The sequence below is a fragment of the Durio zibethinus genome, chromosome 19 (genome assembly GCF_047325235.1).
Source record: "Durio zibethinus cultivar Kanyao isolate XHJ-2024 chromosome 19, ASM4732523v1, whole genome shotgun sequence".
Taxonomy (NCBI): Eukaryota; Viridiplantae; Streptophyta; class Magnoliopsida; order Malvales; family Malvaceae; genus Durio; species Durio zibethinus.
In genome coordinates, this window is record NC_143180.1 from 15,939,527 (window position 1) to 15,952,516 (window position 12,990).

At 27.2% G+C, this 12,990-nt stretch overlaps 1 pseudogene; it reads left to right on the forward strand.

The window, feature by feature from the left end:
* Positions 1-494: 494 nt before the first annotated feature.
* On the forward strand, positions 495-1,479 carry LOC111309910 (arabinogalactan protein 23 pseudogene; annotated as a pseudogene).
* The last annotated feature ends 11,511 nt before the right edge of the window (positions 1,480-12,990 follow it).

Sequence of the window (12,990 nt, forward strand, 5' to 3'; positions counted from 1 at the left end):
AATGTTGATGTAATTTGACAAAGTGTAATATATATATATATGTGTATATTCTCTTAAAATATTTATTATATATTGATTTTTATATAGTTTTAAAAAAAATTATATTTTAATGAATTTAATATTAAATTTGAAATTTTTTATAAAATTAAAATTTCATGATTTATAATGTCAAAAAATAAAATAATTTTAAAATATAAAAAATAAAAATTTTAAATATTAAAAAAAAGACATAATTTTTAAGCCCTCCATAAAAATTGATAAAAAAATGAGACAGAGATAATATAAAATTATATTGACAACCCAGCAATAACAATAGAGTTTTAGCATTTTCTCTATATATCCAATTATATATATATATATATATATATGTATGTGTATATATGGATGTGCTTCAGTACTACTTACCTTACGTGTCTTGTTTGTCATCTTTCTTTAATTAATAAAAGGGAGTTAATTGATGAGCATGAATTTGGATTTGTCTAATAAATTGTAGGATGCAGCCGAAGACTCGTTCCAAACTGACATAACACATTACCTTTTTGTTCACATAATAATTAATACATCCAAAATTAACAAATAACGTAGAGGTAAAATAGGATAAAATAAAACTGTAGTTTGCTAAATTTGGAGTAGTATCTGAACTATAAACACCATTCACCCACCTCCCACATTCTTCAATCGGTTGCAAAGTGCAAAAGCAAAACTCCACTTCAAAGGCGTGTTTGGTGAATAGTAATTGTTCCTTATTTAATCTTGCCAATCACGCCAATAATGGACATGAAGAAGGCTGCCTGCGTTGTCCTCTTTGCCGCCGCCTCAATGAGCGTCGTGATGGCTGAGGTTACTGCCCCTGCCCCTGCCCCAACCGCTACCAGCGATGCCTCTGCTACCTTCCCAGTTGTTGTTGGTGCCTCAATTGCCTCACTCATCGCATATTTCTTGCACTAAATCAAGACACAATCGGAAAGAAAATGTAACCACAGAGAGGGGAAATGTAAAAGGGAAAAAAAAAGATTAGAAGGATGAGAGAGAGATAAGTTTTATTCTCTTTCCTCTCTGCTCTGCTTTTTCTTTCTCTCCCCTTTCATCTTTTCTGTTGGCGTATTTTCCGAGATAGATTAAACAAATCTTTTCCGAGCAAAAAAAGAGCAAAATTTTGCAAGGACATAAAGCACAAATTTGGGGGTTTTTTTTTTTTCTTTTTTTATCGTTCTTAAATTTGTCTTAATGGCAGCACAAGAAAACCACCAACAAAGTTGTTTAAACTAGCATTGTTTCAAAAACTCACATTAATGGGAGAAGTTCAAATTAATACCACGCGGCAAGGGACCTTTGCATTTAACAACCCTTGCATCAAAGATACAACAAATCTTTTGTTTTTGAGAGGATATAGTAACTCTTGGCAAAATAAACATCGTGGTGAAATGGTATAAAAGATATGAAGAGCTTTTTACAACAATGCGAACAAAATGACAAGGAGTACAGAGAATTGCACGACGTCGTTTTTAGGTATAGTAGCTCAAAAACAATACAGAGGGCAAGTGAAAGAGGTGACGTAGCAGGATTCGGCCTTTCATATGCTTTATATACATAAAAAATATTATATATATATTAGAATTAAACATTGCAAGATTTTTTTTTTCAAATTATGTTTTAAATAAGAACAAAATATAATTTTCATATCAAATTTTGATGAATAATAATATATAGATAAATATAAGTGTTTTTTTTAGAAATAAATAAATATTTAAAAAATATAAATAAAATAAAAAACAAATATAAATACATATTCTCCTTGGACTTTAATCTCATTGGTACACCTTCTGTTTCATTATTTCTCTATATTGTTTTTCTAAGAGAGTTGTAAGCTCATGAGGGAGCTTAGTAAGGGAGATGAGGGAAAACGAAATTTAAAAAGTTGCATGTAAAGAAAAATAATAGAGAGAAAAGTATGTGAAAAAGAAAAAAGATATAAAAAATAAAAGACATTTGCTAATATACCAAGGCTAAAGCATAACACAAAAAACCTTACTTTTACCCAAACATAATTTTAACAAACTTCATCTCAATTATCCTGATTTAAAAAAGTACACCAATTAGATCATTATGAATCGAAACTCATTGGATACATATTATTTTATCTTCTTTAACTTAATTGATTTTTTTATTACAAAATTTATTTAATAAAAAAAGTAAAAATAAAAAGTATATAAAAAAGAAACAAAGAAACAAAAAAATCAAAAGCTATAAAAAAGGAAATAAAAAAACAAGATGGAGGTATCACGTGAACATTTGAGATGGAGCATAATACTTTAAATCTGTCTTCGACCGAACCCAATTTTCAGAAAAATATCTAGAACCTAATTTCAAAATTTTTTTAAAAACACTTATGTTGTATTGGTATAAATCGATGCTAATTGTATATGATTATTTTATTATCCATACATTAACTGATTTTTTTATAAAATTTTAATATACAATAAAATTAAAAGAATAAATTTGAAAAAGTAAATAAAATCAAATAAAAATAAAAAGTAAATTTTTGAAAAAAAGGAGCGATACCATGTGGACATCCTATCTTTCTCCAATTCTCTACACAATTAAGTATATAGATCATAACTAAGGACTCTAACCCCCTCCCCTCCCCCCACCCCCCCCCCCAAAAAAAAAAGCAAATAGTCCTAAAAAAAGAAAAAGAAAACTCAAAGGTCTTCAACAAAAAAAAAAATGACATAAAAAAAAGGGAGTGATGTGAACAATCCCATGGCTCTTTATTTTCTACAAAATTCATTGAATGAGTATTGAATTAATAGGAAAAGTACCCAAAGCTCAAGTATGTAATTTTTTAAAAATATTTTTGGGTAAATGTTCAAAACGAATATGAATGTAATAAACATTTTGGAGACCACTATAAGAATTTTTTAAATTTTCAAAATCAAAACGAGAGGAGTTACCACAATATTTTTTGGTTAAATGTGATTGGCCACCTAAAAAATTTATTTTCTTAATAAAATTTTAAAATTAATTAAAATTTATTAAAAAGATAATTTTTCATTTGGACTACGAAAACAAATTTAGGTTCAAAAATACAAGTACATGTGGGAAAAGGTTAGTGCCTCCACAAAATAGCACAAACTAATCATATGTTATCCTTTAGTAGTGATAAACAATTGTCTTAATTTTAATATTTAAAATAATTTCCTTAATTTTATTTCTTTTTGTAAAAATCTTTTTAAAACTTTTTATTTGGGAATAAAATAAAAAATTTTCATTTCAAAATATCTTATGAATTATCCAATATCTAAGCGTAATTTAGAAAAAAAAATTCTTTTGCTTGAAATTCTCACAATAAATTTAGGAAAAAAACATTTTTTTCACTTAAAATTCTCACAATAACTTTTGAAATCTAGCATAATATTCTTTTATAAAAAATAATTATTGAGGATCCCTCTAATATCTAGGCAAGGTCTTAAAAAATTTTTTTACTTAGAAATATTAATTTTTTATTTCTTAAAATTATTTTTAAAATTTTTTATTTTATCATTTCACATTTATCTCCAACTATGATGAATGTAATGCCATATATGAAATAAATGATACAAATAAAAATAAAACAATGCAAATAATCAATTTTTTTTTCAAATCTTTCATTTTATATTCCTCATCATTATTTCTTTGATAAAAACCTTTAGTGATAGAAAATTTTCTTAATTCCCTAATATCTAGGTAGAATTTAGGAAAATTTATCATTTATTTTAAAAAGTTTTCATAATATTTTTTTAAAAATATAATAATATTCTTAAGTAAATAATGAATATTTAAATTTCCTCCAATATCTAGGTAGGATTTTCAAATTATTTTTCTTTAGAAATACTATCATATATTTTATTTCTAAAATCCTTTTTCACTAGTAATCTAGAATAAATTATTTTTAAAAATATTTTTGATGCTAAACAAAAATTAAACATGTATAATAGCAATGTAAAATGAAATAAGAAGAAATTATACCAAACAAAATTCTTGGCTTAAACTCTAGATAGATCAAAAGTAAGAAGAAGGGCTAAATCTAATGGGCGTCTTCTTAATCAAGCTTAGTCTGGGTCGGGCTTATTTACGAATCGAGCCAAATCAGGTCAAGTCAATTTTGACCCATTCTCTCTTTTTTTTCTTTTTTTTTCTTTTTTCTCTCTTCGTTTTCTTTAACCTAGAGCCTCTTTTTCTAGCGATTTTTTGTTGCCACTCCCATCGCCAGTGCCACCATTAGTTAGTGTCTTTTTCTTCCCAAATCCTTACTAAATGCCCTGCTTAAGCCTTCGTCATAAATTTATCAAAATCAACCCTTAAAGTCCTAGATCAAAGGTTGAAGTTCAAAATTTCAAATCATTAAAAATCTTTCCTTCGTCGTGCTATTTCTCTGACACTGAAGTATGTCTTTCTCCTCCCTTTGATTTTTCCTTTTTAGTATTCTCGATTGCCCTAAAGTGCCCTCACCATCATGAGTCAATTTGAATCACCACAACATTGGCATCATTCACCACTTTTAAAAATGATCACTTTTTGTTTTCTTTTGCAAACACGAACTAAATCTGCTTAAGATGCCTCTAATTCCCAAAAAAAAAAAAAAAATCCCTTATGCCTGAAACACTCACACTCTTTGGATTTTGTTTGTGTTTTTTGTTATATGTACTGACAACCTTTGGTGTTTTTATGGTACTTTTGTTATTGTGAAATGATGGCAATAGAGACTGGGTTATAATGGTTTTTTAACTACCGGTTCAATGGTTATTGTTGCTTCATTGTTTCTATTTTTTGGCAAGGCGTTGCTATGTTTTTTTATGGTGGTTTGGGTTTTAGCTTATTGTTGTTCTATTGGCTTGATTATGCGAAGGTTGTCGATGGTGGTTTTTGGATATGCAACAATGTTGTGGAAATTAGTGGTGCTTGTAGTTTCGGCAGTAGACATAAACGGTGATTATGGCTAGCAATGTTTTTTTTTTTTAAGGTGACTATAAGTTGGTGATTGCATAGGTAGTGGGAATCTTGAATTAATGGTGGTAGTATAAGGTGGCTAAATGGGTTTGTTATGGTGTTTACTGGGTTGTTTAGCCAATAGTGTTGTGGGTGATGAAGATATGTATTGATGGTGGATTTTATGGTCACTAAGAATAGAAAGTAGAATTAGGAACTCTATTAGTTTTTGTAAAATTGTTGGGATTTTTCTTCTATGAAAATTGGCTTTGTACTATGACAATTTTAGATTCTTGTAGAACCATTGCTTTAATAGAAAAGCATGAAGAGTTTTTTTTTTTTTTTTGATACAAGGCTTTTACTAAATTCATGTTAATATATCCATAGGGTAAAATATGAGAGGAAAAAATATAAAGCTAAAAATGGTAGTCATGGAGTTGAGAAAAGAGAAAAACCATTCAAGGAGATGAGAAAGTGAGGAGAAAGCTGCTGCCATGACAATTGACCCACTCACATTTATCTTGATTTTTTTAAAATCTTTTATTTTTTTGTAATATTTCAATTAATTATTTAATCCTAATAAAACAAAATTGGGCCTTAAAAATTAATTCTGGACTCACATTAAACTTTGGGCCTTTTGAGCACCTAAATGACTAAATTTTGAATTGATCCAAATTGAATTTGGTTGAACTTTGGCCTATGCAAAAGATTTGAAAACAATTAATCCAAAACAAACACAAATAGGCTTAGTTATGCAAATTCAATTAAAGTGCTTACATTAGTTCAAATCAAAATGTTAAGATCAAGCCTAAAAATTTAACAAACTCGAATTGACTTGGATAGAATTAGGTATTTACAATGAACCATCATGTAATCACCAATATTAAAATCCACATCAACATCTAGTTTACTATCCACATTGCTTATTGCAATTTTCTTTGAATCTAAATATTTACATCACAAATATGTTAAGCAAAAGTTTCAACAAGTTCAAATGTGTGAAAATTAAGAGAACAAAGTCATAGGTGCACGAGGTTTGATTAAATTAATCACAAACAATTGGAAATTAATCATGCACTTAAACATAAAAATACAACAAATATTTAAAAGTTTAGTTCCCAAACAATAAAAGATCACACATTTATTTTGTTTTAATAACCATAGTAGTAACTAGAAGATAACAAAAACTACCTTTGAAAAACTATTGTTCAACCAATCAAGATTTAACCAAGAAACTTATAGTTTGGTTGTCATAAACTTTCAATTGTTCAAGTGTCCGACCTTAATAATTGTGCACAAAACTAAAAGATGAAAGAATCTATTAGACAGAAAGATTGCATCTTAGGCAAATAATATAGCTACGTCAGTTGCCTCCCTATGTAAGGGTTTTATTTTTCTCAACTCATGCAATGTGTATAAAGGTATCTATTAGCAGGAGGGATTGCATCTTGGCCAAATAATATAGTTATGTCAATTACGCCTCCCTATGTAAGGGTTTTATTTTTTTAGCTCATGCAATGTGTATAAAAGTGTAGCACTAATAATTGTAACCGATTTAATCGATCAAAATTGATTAAAATATAGTAATTCAATTTGATTTATTAGCATTAATCAGTGAGAAAAAATGATTTATTTGATCAGTTAAATTGATTATCAATTTTTATAATTGATAACCGAATATACCAAGCTAATCGACTATATTAATTTTTTAAAAAATATTTTTATATATAATATAAATACAACATATTTTACATAATATTTTAAAATCATATAGATAATATATCATTTATTTTATATAATGTATACAATATATAATATAAATATAAAATAACTTTTATGTAATAATATAAATTATATTTTTTTAATAGTTAAAACTAATCAAACAGATTGACCTAAGTCAGTTTTGGTTTTTTCGATTAATCACTTTATTTTGTTTTGGATTGGTAAATCATTTCAAATAATGTCAGTTAATTTAGTTTTTAAATTTTCAAGATTGAAATGATTGAATCAATAGAATGCTCTCCCTTAAATGTGTATGTCTATCAATATATCAATGTACAACTAGGTATTATTATTCCCAAAAATAATAACCTAATCGTATTAATTCACTCTAAAAATATGAAAAAAAAAAAACTTGTCATGTATGTATCAAGTACAAAATCTAGTATATTTAGGGCATATTTGGTGCATAAAATTATGGATAAAATTTAATGATTATCATCTTATCATACGTTAGATGCATGCATAAAAGGAAAAATTGGATTGAAAAAGAATTAATTATTCTCTTAATATAAGATAACTCAATTCTTTATAAAAGGGAAGATTATTTATCATCTTATAAAATTAGGTAATCAAGCCTTATAAATTATTTATTTTAGTCTTAAAATTAAAATTAAAATTTAAAATTTGAATTAAACATTTAATAATCTAGCAAGTATTATTATTTAATTATTAATTACCAAAATTAGTTTTTACTTTCCCTTTCTTTTCTTTTTTTTTTTCCATTTTTCCTTCTTTTTTTTTTTCTATTTTCCCTCTTTTTGCTTTTCCATCATTTTCTTTCTTACTTTCTCTCTTTCTTTTCCCTCTTTCATTTTTATTTTTCCTTTTTTTAACTAAAAAAAAAATAGTTTTGACAAAATTTAATTTTTTGAATTTAATTTTTTGAAAGCAATTTATTTTTGTTGAAAATAATAAGTTTTTAATTTTTTTTAAAAAAATAGATTTAACTTCTAACATAAAAACTATTCTAAATTAAATATTTTTTAGTTAATGAAATTTGTATTATTAAAATTAAAAAGTATTTATTTTTTATTTTCTTTTTCGTTTGCCTTCTATCTTTTCTCTTTTCCTTTTCTTTTTTTTTTCTATTTACCTTTTTTTTATTTTTCCCTCTTTTGATAGGGAGAATAAAAGAAAAAACGAGATAAAAAATAGATAAAATTATATTTCTGATTTTTTAAAATTAATAGACTATTCTTTTAGAAAATAAATAAAATAAGCTCAGCTCTCAATCATATAAATTATTTTAAATTTAAATTATAAAAAAAAATAAAACGAAAAATAGTGAAAATAATATTTTTGATAAAAATTATATTTAAAAAAATTAGTTTAAAATTTTTTTAATTTTTTTAAAATGATCGATTATTTTATTAAAAGATAAATTTTGAAAAAATAAATTTAACTTTTATTTATAGAATTATCATATAATATCTATTTTTAGTTTAAAAAATTTTGGATTACATTTATATAACAAGCAATTTATAAATTTAAATTATTTTTATTTTAAAGAAGAATAATTTTGACTAATAAAAAAAATATATTCTACTCTCAATCTTATACATAACAAATATGATGAAAGATAAAGATCATTCTATAATACACTTAATACATAACAAATATGATGAAAGATAAAAATCATCCTCTAATACACTCAATCCTTGTATATATGAAACATAAGATAAGATAATATCATCTAATCTAATACCATCTATAATTTGATATCATTTAATTATATCTATAATTTTATACATAAGACATGACCTTAATTACATAAACATGTGAAAATTAAAATAGAAATAAAATAAACATATTCAAAGTGTTAGGATTATATTTTATACAAATAAATTTATTTACAAATAGTAATTCCAAAATTATACAAAAAAATTATACAAACAATTATATGAGCATATTATATAAAAATATTTACAATTTCTAAATCTAAATTTTCTTTTCTTCTCTTTCTTAAATCACTATTTTTCATCAAGAAATTAAATCATGTAAAAACAAATAGAAAAAAAAATTAAAAATTAAAAAACAGAATAAATAAGAAAATGGAAATAAAAACTAAAAGAAAAGAAATAAGTAAATAAAACCTTTGAAATAGCAAATGGATGGTCTTTATTGGGTTTAGGCATGAGCTACCTCGGGTCGAGTATGAATAGCACACGGATCCTCCTCTTCTTCAAGTTCAAAATGGTATCACTTCAATTTTGGTTTTTAGTTTCCTTTCATGTTTGTTTTTTGTTTCCCTCTCTAAACTCAAATGTCCTTTCTTCTTTCTTTTATTTAGACCTTCTACCATAATTCCCAGAATTTGACTGAAGTAGCTCCTGCTGCCGCCAAGTTTTCTAGAACTTGACATTAGCCTGTCGTGTGCCACCATCGAGAAAACCCTCTTCTACCCTTTTCCTTTCTTCATTCTCTATAACACCAAACAGCTTCAAGAACAAAAACCCATAAATTGGCCAGCCACAATGCAGCTTGGAATCTGATTTAAGATCATCGTTGATGTCTGTTCATCACTGTTTATCATTATCAACAACCCCAAAAGAAGCTCAAAGATTCAAGGATAGCAAGTAACTTTGTCATCTTTCAATTCTTCAACTCTAAACCTGGTGAAGATAGGTACACATGTAACTTCTCTTATTGACTCTTGTTGCTTCATCATCCAACACCATAATGGAAAGTGCAAAAAAAGCTTTTTCTTTATTCCACACCATTTCCTAGACCTAGCAACTAAAATATGACACAGTAACATGATATGAACAAGATACAAAAAAAGAATATAAAGGTGATATGATTTAAAATTTTAACAATAACTATATATGAGTTTAACAAAACAAAAAAAATGTATTTCATATTTTCGTATCAACACAAACTGTGACATAAATTTCATGTAAAACACTAAATGATACATAAATTTTAGTATTTTATATGATACAGATACACAAATATCCAGGTCAACCTTTTTTTATTAGCTGTTTTATATGATTCTAGATAGATACATCCTCTACAACAAGGTATTATATAGATGAGGAATAACCAATTTCTCAAAATGAGGTTTATACCTTTCAAAATCAACCATTCTCTATTCTTTTTTGGCATTCAACATCTTCATTTTTCTACCTTTGTTGGCTTCTATTCTATGCCATACCTTTCCTTGTTGTCAAGTATCACTATAGGCCTTTTGATTCCTTGAAGATTCTTTCCTAGTCCATTTCCAGGACATCATGCCTTTTTTATTATTTGTTTGATAACCATGCCAATAGTTGTAAACAAATGAGAAGTATATAGTTTAAATCCTTCTCCCACATAGGTTGCATTAATTAGTTAAATGGATCTATAAGAGTATTCTAGTACTTTATTTGTCATTTCCCCATATGAAGTGAATAATGGTTGTGTCACCAACCAATCTTCTTTTTTAAAAATACATAAAAGCTATATACTTTGTGACCATCAAATTTCCAACAATGTTACACACATCCTCCACAAATATGTTATGAGTCACATATGCTTAATTCAATATCTTTAGCAGGACATTTTTATGTGATTCTAAAAAAAGAAAAAAAATAGTGATAACAGTAAAATTCTTACTAGATCTTGTTCAATTGTTCCACCACACTGTGTTTACTATGCTTGATTAGCTCTATGAATTCACATGCCTCTTTTTCAATGATTGGCTTTTGTTATGCCACATCAAGAATCTATATAGGATTATTTTTGTCCTCTTCTACCCCTTTTTTAGCTTTCTCTTTTTGGGTTTTTTTTATAATTTCTAGTGTGTAACAATGTCCATTCCTAGTTTGCCACCTACTCTAATTATGTTTATAGTGTCTAAATTGATGAAAACTTAATCATCACCCAATCCTTAAGTTACCACATCATAGTTGTATTTCCATGGCACTACCTTATTGTTTTGAAATGAAAAAGGACTTGAGCCCTTGATTCTCACAACTCGCTTTGCTACTAGCTTATCTTGACTTTGAATTGGCTTCTAAAAAATGGTGATAGGTTTGATTAAGACCTCAAGAGATTCTTCAACTATTGCAAATACTATGCTTTCCTTAAGTTCTTCATAAAACTCAATTTGAAAAGCATCTATCATCTTCTGTAGTTCTTAGCGAAACATGTTACAAGTCTGAATAAAATAATCCATTGCTTCCAAATAATATTTGCATGACTAGTTCAAGTTAGGCTCTTTACAACAAGCCTTAGGACTTAAAGGCACTAGAAGAATCATATCAACCTTTACCAAAGCATCAAAGACTGGATCTAATGGTCTTGATGTCATCCAGAATTTTTTTTTTATATAGCAAGCTTTATCATCATTTATAGCATTGGTTACTATCCCAGTATGGTTTGGCAAAGGGTTTTCATTGATATTCAGTCTTCCTAAAGTGTCAAAGTTCAATAAGCCAACCTTAATAAGATTTTGCATCTTGTATTTCAAAGAGGGTAATTTTTGGTAAAGTAACCTATATTCCCATAATGGTAGACACATCTTGTGTTAGCATTATACCATTTGGGATAAGATGGTTTCAAGGGTTTTAAATTGACAAGTGCTATGAAATGATTATTTACTAGTTATGGGACAAATGATATAGGTCATAAGAATAGGGTCCATATGGATATTCTCTGTAGTATTTAAAAACCCTCTAGAAAAGCTAATTTGAGCACTTGGTTGAATTATAAAAGTGGGTGTAAGACCATACATGAGAGCTGTTATTTGAGGTTGGAAACTTGGTTGATAAACAAGTGGTGTAGGATGGTAAAGATAAGGGTTTAATGATACATTATGTATGAAATGGTAAGAAGCATGCTACATAAGCTACTAAAAGTATGAAGTAAAATCTTTGAATTAATGCCCTTCATAAGATACATCATAAGCATTAGCCTCTTTATTTTTTGGTACAACCTATTTTTTTGCATTGAATGTGTCATGCCCCTCAAGTTTCACATTTTTTATAACTTTTTCGATGATCTCCTAAGAAATTACTATATCAATATAGTTTTTGGTAACATTACCAATCATCCTCTCATAGTAAGAAGCTTTAAGAGTATTGATAAATAGAACTGTAGTCTTATTTTTAGTAAATGAGGGTTGGACTTAGGCAACTACATGCCTCCACATTTAGACTATTCTTTAAAGTTTTCCATAGCTTTCTTTTCTATATGTTGCAAAAGCAAATGATTATGTGCCAAATCTATGACATGTTTATATTGTGTAATAAAAACCCTTAATAACCTTTAGTAATTATCTTAAACCTTGGTACTAAGATCTATCCAATTGTATGTACCATCTGGTAGTAAAACTAACGTGACTATTTTGAAAAACATAGATAAGCAGCTTCTCATCATGTGCATATGTAACCATCTTACAACAGTACATTGTGAGATGTGTTATTAGACATTTAATCTCATCATATTTTTCAAACTCAAGCACCTTAAATTTAGGTGGAATCACCACATAAAAAACTAAGCATAGTCTAGCAACATCCATTAAACCATTGAAATCTATTCCTTTAATAGCTCAAAGCTTTTCTTCTATGAAATTCATCTTTTATTAATACTTTAAGCCTTCTTTGGGTTATAATGCATTTATTTTCATCTTATCTTATTTTTTTGGATCATTTAAAATAAGAACTTGAGTTGGATCAGATGCTTTTGTATTAGGAATAGGGGTGATATGTCTTTTAAAGTGAGTAGGAATAGTTGCTAAGGGCATGCCAGAATACATATAGGAGTAACCTCTAATAAATAGTAGTTGTGGTTGAGGCCCTTAGGATACTTGATCTTGAAATTGGCAAAAACCAAAAGGTATAATGGATCATTAACATTTTCATTTTCATTTCAAATTTTTCAACAACTTAGCTATATTTTTCCTTTCAACTCCTCTTATGCATTTTCTATGTTTTAGATACAGAGAACTTGTTCTTCTTTTATGATCTTAGCTTGATACAAGTGTTATATCACCTCAAATTGTTCAAATATTAAGCTCTACTTGAACCTTGATTTACCACAATTTTAAAATTAAGATGACATGTTGTCATGCATATTTAGAATGGCATTTATAAAATTATCCTAACTTTGGATAAGCTTTCAATGAGTGAATAAATGCATGCAATAAGAAGGATTTACCACATAATAATTATTAACAAGAAAAATATTTATTAAATTAAAAGTTATCTTTTTTAAACCAAATCCAAAATTACATCCATAAAAAGCCTAGAGTTTATTAGG